The following is an 11,710-nucleotide window of genomic DNA, read 5'->3' as shown; positions in this document are numbered from 1 at the left end:
TCACACCAGCAACTTCCCAACACCACTATCACCAAATAACTTGCAATGATATACCATCAAGGTTCAATGCAGCTTAAAACAAGCTTACCTCTTTCAGCTTACCAAAAAATACATGATACAACATTTGTATTTCAGTGGACGTATACTGTGGTGTTTTTATAGCAAAAAAAAAAAAAAAGTAGAGAGCTTAATTTGCCCAGCAAACAATTAAATTAAAACTACTGCAATATTTTTCTCTGTAATTACTGTGCAAATATATACTTGTTCTGTGTTTAAGTCCAACTTGTTCCTCCCTTGTTCCGTGTAGTTACAGAGTAAATACAACAGTTGTGGGCTGTAAATTAAAGTGGTGCTTGTTCCTCCCTTGTTCCGTGTAGTTACATGGTAAATACAACATTTGCGGGCTGTAAATTAAAGTGGTGCTTGTTCCCCCCTTGTTCCGTGAAGTTACAGGGTGAATATAACAGTTGCGGGCTGTAAATTAAAGTGGCCCTTGTTCCGTGTAGTTACATGGTAAATACAACATTTGCGGGCTGTAAATTAAAGTGGTGCTTGTTCCCCCCTTGTTCCGTGTAGTTACATGGTAAATACAACATTTGCGGGCTGTAAATTAAAGTGGTGCTTGTTCCTCCCTTGTTCCGTGTAGTTACAGGGTAAATACAACATTAAACTAGTATGCTGGAACAGATAAACCTAGCTTTAGCATTAGCTCTGTTTCACAAAGTTCTAAATTAGTACTTGTAAAAGCACAGTAGCACAATTGAAGCAAAAAAAGCTAATTAAAACAAGAATTTTACCAAATTTATTTTGTAAACAGAACAATAAACAGTAACAATTTTGAAATAACAACAACACTGAACAAACTGTAAAACAGGGGGAAAAACATTGATTTAAATTAATTACTCAAAAGAAAAAAAATAATAATTTAACGCCTAAACGTATTTTTCACAGGTAAGAGCTTGTGTTCTTTCTTCAGGTTCTCAATTTTCTTCTTTAGCTGGGGACAGGAGGCAACAAACTGCTGCAAGTCTTTGGCATAAGACTGCAGAGTTGTCCCTGCAGTATAAGGAGGAACCGAAAACTGTTCCCCCTCTGATGCAATTGTCACCTGTGATCACAAGTACAGAAATATAGTTTGTAGAATGTCAAAAAGGTGTTGCACTGGAAAACAAATAACTTCAGGGTATCAGATAAACTTTGTTGTAACAACACTGAACAAACTGTAAAACAGGGGGAAAAACATTGATTTAAATTAATTACTCAAAAGAAAAAAAATAATAATTTAACGCCTAAACGTATTTTTCACAGGTAAGAGCTTGTGTTCTTTCTTCAGGTTCTCAATTTTCTTCTTTAGCTGGGGACAGGAGGCAACAAACTGCTGCAAGTCTTTGGCATAAGACTGCAGAGTTGTCCCTGCAGTATAAGGAGGAACCGAAAACTGTTCCACCTCTGATGCAATTGTCACCTGTGATCACAAGTACAGAAATATAGTTTGTAGAATGTCAAAAAGGTGTTGCACTGGAAAACAAATAACGTCAGGGTATCAGATAAACTTTGTTGTGTGTGTGTGTGTGTGCTAGTATTCCCTATGTTAAGGGGACCAAATTACCCCACAATTATAGTAATACCATGAAATTGTCATCTTGTGGGGACATTGTTTGGTCCCCATGAGGAAAAAAACCTCATTAATTAAACAGAATTATGTTTTTTTTTAATGTAAAAATACAGAAAATGTAGGGTGATGGGTAGGTTTAGGGGTAGGGTTAGTCTAGGATGATAGAATATACAGTTAGTACAGTATGAAAACCATCACACCTTTGGAATGTCATGGAATATTATTTATATTATATTTATATTATATTGTAGTTTTACCGTATAAATTACAGTATATATTAAAATACGAGCATAAATTACAATACAAGTCTAATGAATAAGAGATAGATAAGGGGGAATGTTTATGGAAGCCAAGGTTTATGAAGCAGTTTTGGTATAACTGTACATGTTGAATTTGTGCTGGTCAGACGGAGTTTGAACATTGAGACATACGCAACTAAGATTGTTCAATAAACTGTTACTTTTGCCATCATCACTTCGTCTCCTGCTTCTGCTCTTCTCTGGCTTTCCTCGGTCAACGTCTTGACTGACAGAAGACTGTTAAACACTCATTTTGGGTATCAACAGCTCTGCTGACTAGTTGTTCTGTTACTGGACAAACTGATATTTTCTGATGGGATCTGGCGTCTGGGGCTGGATCCTAATTATTATCTGGCGTGGAGACCTGATCTAACAATAATATACAATTATAGTTATTCACTTTCTCTTTATTCATTAAACGTAATATATCAGCGTTATATGCATACATGCAGTTAATAGTCATTACAATTCAAGTCTTATCCTAAAACCTGATAGCCAAAGAAAGTAAACATCAATATTTCTTTAGACAAAATACATTACAATATTACTCAATATTACTATTACATACCATGGTAATGCCGTAAATGAGTCCTCCCTGTCACAACACTCTACCTTCTCTTTAAAAATAACAATTTTATCATAGTAAAATCTACATATCGTTCCCAACTAAATTATGTTTTAGAGTAAAACATGTTTAAAAATTAGCGGACAGGCAGTTGATTCATTAAATGATAAGCTATTTCCTTACAAAAGCGGTTTATTCAGTGTAGTGAAGCCTCTCTTTGGCTTTGTTTCGATATGCCTAGTAAGACCTTGATTAGCTAGTTCAGGTGTGCTTAATTGGGGTTGAAGCTAAACTCTGCAGGACAGCGGCCCTCCAGGACCAAGTTTGGACACTCCTGCCTTAAATACACGGGTGTTACCAAGGCAGTAAGGAACACCAGGGGAGACAAACACAGGAAACCAATGTTGAAATAACTACAAATGACTACAAAACCAACAGAGGAAACAATCAACTAAGAATCAAGAAATTAGAAATAAATAGGATTGTTGGACTTGAAGCAGCGACTGGTGTATGACATAAAAGTAGGCAAGAGTGATTCAAAAGAATACGGAGCCATCTGCTCTCCAATCGCTCTAGCTGTACTTTGATGTCATACAATCAGTCTGTGCAGAGCTGCTTCAAGTCTAAGAAGCCTATTTATTTCTAAGCTCTTTTGTCTTAGTTGATCAGATTAATGTCACATCACATCACACTTTACTTTACTATGTCCTTTTATTATGTCCTGCCTCCTTTACTTCACAATGTTTCCATTTCACCATCATTTACACGGCCAATCGCTTCAAGTCAAACAAGCCTAATGTCCAAACACAAAACAGGAACGTGTGACAGTGAGGAGGCAATGCTTAGTTCTGTTGGGCTCCAACCCAACTTTACCCCTGTTTATACACCAGTGTATTATTAGGCACATCAACCTAAAACAAACTCACTCTAAAACAACAGTCCTGAAACAAAAATCCTCCTTTACGAAGGTGTTACTATACATTTATTTCAGACTGTTTCAGAGAGTTATTAATTGACTAGAGGCTGTAGTTTATGCTGCTTTTGAACTGTACTGCAATAAAGAAGGGTGTTTCTGTTATTTAGCCTAGGCTCAGTCATATAGATAGGGTGGACAAAAAAAAATAGAAAAGCCTGTTAGTATAACACTATAATTTAACAGCACCAGTACATATTGCAAAAATGACTGTACAGTTGAATCACTAAATCTTAACAAAACTAAAAATAATCTCCTTCACGAAGGATGACTTGTTGCAACACTGTTAGACTAGACTGCAGTTTTCTAAGGATAACTAACATCAAAATTGTAGTGTAATAGTAGGGAGTGGTCAGTCACTTGTACTTGACAGCAAGCTGTGTAACAACAACACTGAAATTATAAATACATCTGTACTCATACATACCGAAGATACTCGTCAAGGCCAAGGTGGTTTTGTCCACCTTGTGCCTTTTCAAGCACTCAGGAACACTCCGAATTTTTTGGAACGTTTTCAGAAGAAGCTTGTACCTATGTGTAACTTGTTCCGGGGTAGTCACTAGAGAAAAAAAAACAGGGTCACTGGGATACAATGGGATATTCCAGAAAGCAAGATTAACTGACCATCATTGATTATCCCACACCTTGCTTAATCAAGGTATGTCAGTTGCAAAACTGTGACTGTGAGTAAGTTAAGTCGATCCAGAGTACAGTATGTGAACATTAAACACACAGGACATTCTCACAGAACACTGAATCCATGAGACATATTTCTTTCTTTCTTCTTTTGTTCAATGGTGAGTCACATTCCTTGTGCATTTCGCCACCTAACTGGTGGTTGTTCCTTTCTAATCTTACCGTTCCTGTGATGTAATTACTTGTAATTACTGTAAATTAGAATTATATTGTTTGTTTGAAGGTAACAAAAAGAAAAAGAAAGATCAGACAGAACTATAAAAAACAATGGAGGTTGCAAGATAATATTTAGATTGTAATAAAAATAAAAATTTTTATGTTAAGCCATTTTGCTTGCACATTTGTCACATGGTGAGATGTATTTCTATAATAATAGTACACATTTTGATACATTTTATGAAAAAATGTCCCATTGCAAAAACCAATCAATGATATCAGCTCTTCAGCACCATGTAGTTGTTGATAACAGTATAATGTTATTGAATCCATATAAACTGTTATCACAATTGTTAGTGTTTTGTTTGGTTCACAGGCATAGGACACAAATCTAGAAACCATACAAATCAATTTCCCCTTTACACTGATTATAACCTATGGCTATAATCATATGGCTAAAATATACAGAGCAAAATTATTATTAGATGACAGTTGTTCAAAGTGACGAATAAAACTTCATTAGAATTATGTCAGATTTGCATAATTGGCTAAAAGTTAACAGGTGCTATGTCTCTGATACTGTTGAAAGTTTAATATTTAAATATTTTATATTTACAACTTACTTCTTCTCCCAAATGATCTTTGACTGGATTTTAAATTTTTTTTCTTCTTCCTCTTCTTTTCTCTATCAGAGGAAGAGGAGGAGGAAGCGTATGTGGAGGTTGAAGATGTAGAGGAGGATGTCAACCTCCTCTTTTTTCCTAGTTTCTCTAAAAGAACATAAAAGTACTTTAAGTGTCTCTGCATTAAAAATGAACTGTTCAAATCAATTGTAACAACAATGTAACTTACTGTAGCTATGAGGACGGGCAGGCACAGTTGATGGAGCAGGCGCTGGGACAGCAACTGAGTCCAACAGCCGATCCAGTTCTGTTCTGAGCTGATCTCTCAGGTTCATCAAAGCCCTCTTCTCTTCCTGCAGGTTTTTGAGGGTAATGGAGGCAGTAGGAGCTTGGTTTCCTCCATCATCAGAAGCAACAGCTGGGTGGGGATGTCTTCTCTACCACTGTCTCCCATGGCATTAAATCTACTACAGAAAAGACTGCCCTTAAAAAAAATCCTGCGGGATTTATTTTGTAAAGGGTGCAAGACAAGCTAATCACTAACCACGTAGCCTTACCTAATTAAGGTAATTACATGAACCCCTGGTTTCACAAACTAGGCTTAAGGCTAGTCACAGACTAAAATTTATGGTTGAGATGTCATAACTAAAAATAATTCGCATTGAAATATATTAAAATATGTAAATGCCATTGTTTTGTCTCAAGATGCACACCAGTAATGTTTTTTTTCTAAGGCATTTTTACAAAAAATATGCTTAAGCATTTTAGTTTATCTAAGGCCTGGTCCTGGCTTAAGCTAAACCCTGTATGTGAAACCGGGCCATATGTTAAAATTTGCTAGTAAGCCTGCATTAGCTAACTCATTAACATAATGTGAGGTACAACAACACGTATCATATGAAGACTATGTAGTAATATTGTAATTTTGTTTATAAATAACAAATGTTATACTTGCCGTTTGTCGTCTTCCTGCAGTGGGTCACGAAGTGGTTCTGCTGCAGTGACATTGCACAATAACTTTCTTAACTAACGTGTCTATTTTACTTTCAGTGATTAAGTTCATATCATTTCTGTGACATAGGTTCTCCAATCCAGAGACATTTCAGTGCTTACATGCATAAAGAATTAAAAGCACAAGCATTCTATACGTCTTACCTTGCAGATCTTCGAGAATGGGGATCACGGCCTTACCACTACCTCCCGGAATACTCACTATTATGATCAGACTTACTTCGTTTTCTTCGTTGTTTTCCCACACACGCTCACCGACAACATTTAGACCTACCCCACGAAGCTGTGACTCTCTCAGCAATTAAATAATGTTTCTCTGCATTTCCATTGTAATATAGTGTCCAGCAGGGGGCAAACAATTTCACTTCTGTCTCGTGAATTCTGTTTCTATAGTAACGGAGCGATGTTCACTTGCCTCGCAATACGATTTAATTATAAAACGATTCAGCAATTTTGTTGCCAGACTATATATATATATGTATATATATATATATAAATCAGCTCATGGGGAAATATGAATAATTAATCATAACTAGTTATAATTAATTATAAATATTTAGATCCGCGTGCTCGATATTTCACCCGCCCCCGTCCTAGCGGCTTTCCCTGGATGGTCTCGACTCGGAGCTCCTGGGCATGACGTTTCCGGGGCAGATGGAGACGATTCAATAGGTCCTGGGATATGAAATTGCCCGAGGAGCCCGAGTCGACGAGGGCAGGGACTGAAACAGAAAGGTCTGGGGTGAGTAGTTGTACCGATAGCATTGACAACGTGGAAATGACAGGGTCTAGTTGGAGGGTACTCACAGCAGGACGTGGGGGTCTGACTGGGCAGGTCCTGATGTAATGATCTGCCACAGCGCAGTATAGACACAGACCGGCTGCGAGAATTCGGTTGGCCTTTTGCATGAAGCTTTCCAGTCCAACGGAGTCATCATAGATAGCCATTTGAGCTTGTACATGGGGATTCAATCCTTGCCGGTAAGAGCTAATTAGGGCCACCTCATTCCACCCGCTAGTCGCCGCCAGCGTTCTGAACCGCAGTGTGTAGTCATGAATGGCTGACGTGCCTTGGCGCAGCCACAGTAACTGGTCAGACAATGACAGCACTCCTGCAGTGTGGCCAAAGACTTATTTGAAATGGTTAGTGTGTAAAACTCAAGGCTAAACTTTTGACTTGTATACAACAAATGTTAGGAACAGATTTCTAAGTAATTTGCTGAGCATTCTCAAGCTTTCCAGGCATTGAATCCTGTCAGTTTTGTTGACCTCATGACATTCCCTGTAGCACAAGGCTCAGACCAGAATGTAAAGTTTGATATTTTCTATTGAGCAGATTTGCCGTGAAATCTGGTAAGCAAATTCATGAAGATGACTTTGGTGACCTCATGATGTTTCCTCTATCACCACATTTAGGCCGAAATGTAAAAGCTTATTCTTAATTTCTTGCATTTTCCCCACATTCTCTTATTCTGCAGTGCAGCAGCATCAGAGGGTCTGTGCCTTTTTTGTCCAGAGGGTTATTATAGGATATAGTTGTATGGGGTATGGGGGTTATTATAGGTATTAAAGGGGTATGAGTGTATTATAGTTGTGTAACTTTATATTACTGCACCATTTAAGATAACCATCTTTAAGAAATAATTTATGATGTTTATTTCATTTATAATTGGTCTGTCACTGTCAGTTTTGTCCTTACAGGGTTTCGGCAGGTCCTTAAAAATTAAATCAGTTATATCGAATTTAAGGCCATAAAAATGTCTTAAATGGTACAAGACAGTCCTAATTACAAATTTTATGATTTTTATGATAGCTTCATGTGACGATTTGACTTCAAAATACTGTGATTTCACTGAATAAATAAGCTCTGCATGTTTTAAAGGCAGATGCTGTGCTGCTTTGTGTACTGCCGTTACCAGGGAACCCTGCTGATAGAAAATGAATTGGCATTTTCAATAAACACATCTGGTGTTATTGTTTAGACCAAATTGAAAAATCTACATATAATTTTACGCAGCAAACATGCATTTATAAATGTGAACTGGTAGATCAACAGAAAGCTTGTGCTAATGCTTTATAACAATTGATTGATAAAAATAAATAATAAAAATAAATACATTTATATAATTTATAATTAAATTTATTATTAATATAAATGATTGATAATAATTGTTTAAATTAATATGGTACTTTTGACTCGTCTCTTTTTTTAAAAGTTGTTGAAATGTGAAGTTCATCATTTTATAAAACTTTGTTTTTGTGAAAACTTCACAAAACTATCTGAACTGTAAATCACGCTTTTTACAGTAAAACATGCTTTTTTTCATTCACTCATGGTATTCATTTTATTTGTGCAGGTCTTAAAAAGCTCTTTAAAAGTCTTGCATTTCATTTAAAAAATCCTGCAGATGCTCTGTTATAAGCACATTACATTAAGTACTTGTATAATGGATTAGATAGTATGTAACAGAAAAATTGTTATAATTTTACTTTATGTTGCATGTTATTACAGTTGACAAATAACTTGATTCCCTGTTCTGCTGGTGCTTTTCAAGTGAACTTAAGCACATGGTCCAGTGTTATTAAATACAGCCTTATGGCTTGTTTTACCAATATGCATGTTCATAATGTGGTGTATTTTCAATGAAAATTGTTGTGAACGGCAAAATATCAAGTATTTCCAAAGATGAGCATTTTATGTTTTCAATTAATTCCCATCGATATCCTCTACATGATTGCGCATATACTATTTAAACTGAACTGAGCTGGATGATGACATCACTGAATTTAATGATGAACTGCCTTTAACTGACAATTGAGTGTTTACTGTTGTCTTTTTGCATTATTGACACACTATTTTCCTAATTAATACTGTTCAGTTGCTTTGACAATCTGTATTGTTAAAAGCGCTATATAAATAAAGGTGACGAATTTTCCATCCATTGTTTAAAAATAAAATGTGACTTCATGGTTGATACAAGGTAATAGCTGGAGAAAAAAGGAAAGAGATATAAATTAAGAATATTTATATGTGGAATCTTGATTTATTTGACATCACACAGCATTATTAATTCATAACTTTATGGCATGTCTTTTTACTTATCTTCAAACAACCTGATCTTGCTTGTAATTAATATAGAAGTAACGCATATACACCTTACTATACACATGTTAATGCATGCAAAGCTTTGTATTAGTATTTGTACATTTACTGCAATTATTTTGACATTTTTAGGGGAACAAGTTGGTGTGGTGGGGAGTGGCTAGAAATGGGAGAGTTTTTGTCTGTGTAGGTGTGAGTGTATTTGTATTTTGTCTGTTTTGCTTTATGTACAGTAGTTTCTGCATTTTTGTTAAGGACCCCATGAAAACTAGATGGTTCACCTTAAGGGGTTTATCCTTTTAATGAACTAGCAGAAATAGTGAGCAAAATGAATCACCTTTTTGAATTAAAATAATTGTGCATTACTATAGGCACGGGGGAAGACCTGAAGTACTTGGGTTGAGGCTGTAAACATAGATCTTGCATGCCATCATGAAAATAATTTTCAAAATTTGGCCCTGTCCAATTTTACCTTAAGTAATTTATGTCCGTCCATTAAAACATTGTCGTAGGACTAAACCAAAGACATTGGCTAATAAAACAGATTCTGTCATTGTATAAACTCTGAAGGTGACTCATTTTGGTCACTATTTCCACATAAAAAGGAAAAACAAACAAACAAACAAAAGGCTTACTTTTATATACTGGGCCTTCAAAGTGCTCTCTGAAACCAGGGCTGGAGCAGCTTGTGTAAATGAAATGAGAAAATTATAACTTTGTCATAGAGCTAAACCAAATATATCATTGGAAAGGTCTCGACCTGGAGAGTAACATATGTTAGTATGAAGATTCTACATGGCTCCTGCTTTCTAAATACTGACCTTTGAACCTCAAACTCGGACCATGTTTGAAGGTTTATAATCCAGCAACAAGAAGGTCTATAGACATGGGACCAACTGTTATAGAGACCTCTGGACCCCAGCTATCATGTGAGCATAGTCATTATTAGGCACCAACTGGGGGCGCTGTCAAAAATAGCCCAAAAGCAATTTTCTCCCATTTAACAATTACACTTTTAAAATCTGATAACACCAATGTCTTTCTCACCCCCTAAAACCCCTATGAGTACCTGCAGTTTGATACTGCCGTCTTCTAATTATGGGGAATATAACAATGTATTTAAAAACTACAATTCCCAGTAGAGACGCACCGTTGAACTTGTTACTAAGCATACAAATCAGCGTGCATATTTGAAGTTCTTTCAGTTTCCAGAGTAGGGTTAGGTTTAGGGTTATAAAAATGTATCTTTACTATACATGTCGACAATCTCCTACAGCCGACTGGTGTGATAATCGTCAGGATATTATGAAAAAATCTTCAGGATATCAGTTCATCTAGGGTAGTTACTGCAGAAATTATTTCGAGTTATGCAATCTTTTTTTTGTAATTATGGCCTGAATATGTTTGATTAGCCCCCTCAGGAATGTAATAAACTGCCTCTGTGCTTATAAATATGCAAGTATTAGGAGCAATAAGTAGGAACCCCAGTAATGAAGCCTTCCAAAATGTGCGTAGCCTACTCCCCAGACCTTCACAATAAATCAATAGTTGTCTTTTAGTGACAAAAACTGTTCAGTCAATTCTAGTAGCTAGAACCATGGTGATCCAGATAAGTATCTTTATAATTAATTTATATGCTACCCCAAATTGTCATTTCAAAATAATCCACTTAAAACAACTAGTAAATCAATTTGATGTAAAGTTAAATAAATTCCTCACATAAATATGCTCAGTGTAGGTTGTTTATTTTGCCTACTTTTTTCTCAACCCTATCACTGTCATTTTTTAAAAATTAATATGTATGGAAAAGTGATAATCTTTTGCAAGTGTTTATCATAGTGTATTTGTGGTCTTTCTCAAAAATACAAGTGAAAAAACACCAGGGGCCTCATTTATAAAATGTGCGTATGCACAGATTTGATCTTAGAGTGTGTGTACGCTAAAATCCACGGCAACGTTCATATTTATAAAAACGGTCTTTGACGTGGAAAAGTACTTACCGTCACGTCAGGTCTGAGCAGGTGTACGCACTTCTCCTTGTGGCAAAGTTGGAGTACTGCAGCTATTTGAACATCTAAGCTGCAATAATAATTAAAGCGGTGTACGTGCAAGCACCGAATTCATCATAAACAACAAAGATGCAGTGTAAGAGATTAATTGTGCAGTGTAGTTAGATTTTTTATTAACGGGAGTTTTTGCGAGATTAAACTGACCTTTTTAGTAGCCTAATGTTAAGAGTTCTTTACTCGCTTTCTGTAGTTTATTCCAAGTTGTTTTGTTTTTTGTTTTATTTGTTTTTTACAAGAGAACTTGCAAAGTCTTGATTTACTACTAATGCATAAAATAGAAAAAAAAAAGGCATAAACGCATCTCCGACTGTTTTGTCTGTGCAGCCTAGAAGAATAGGCCTATGTCGTGCAATAACGGTTTTAATAGCCTATATTCTATTCAGTGACATTGTTAACTGTTTTTATTTATAACATCTGCTGCTTTGCTTCTGTGAAAATTAATAGAGACATCAATCAGCCTTAAATTTTGTTTTCGTCATTTACATCAGTTATATTTGTATAAAATACACTATATATTTTTGTGTCAGTACATTAATGAGCAGCATTAGTAAACTGTGTAAATATAAAGAAATGCCAAATCACATGCAGGTTTTTTCGGAC

This window comes from Sinocyclocheilus anshuiensis, unplaced genomic scaffold (assembly GCF_001515605.1).
Source record: "Sinocyclocheilus anshuiensis isolate Anshui unplaced genomic scaffold, SAMN03320099.WGS_v1.1 scaffold1352, whole genome shotgun sequence".
Taxonomy (NCBI): domain Eukaryota; kingdom Metazoa; phylum Chordata; class Actinopteri; order Cypriniformes; family Cyprinidae; genus Sinocyclocheilus; species Sinocyclocheilus anshuiensis.
This window is presented reverse-complemented; position numbering follows the sequence as displayed.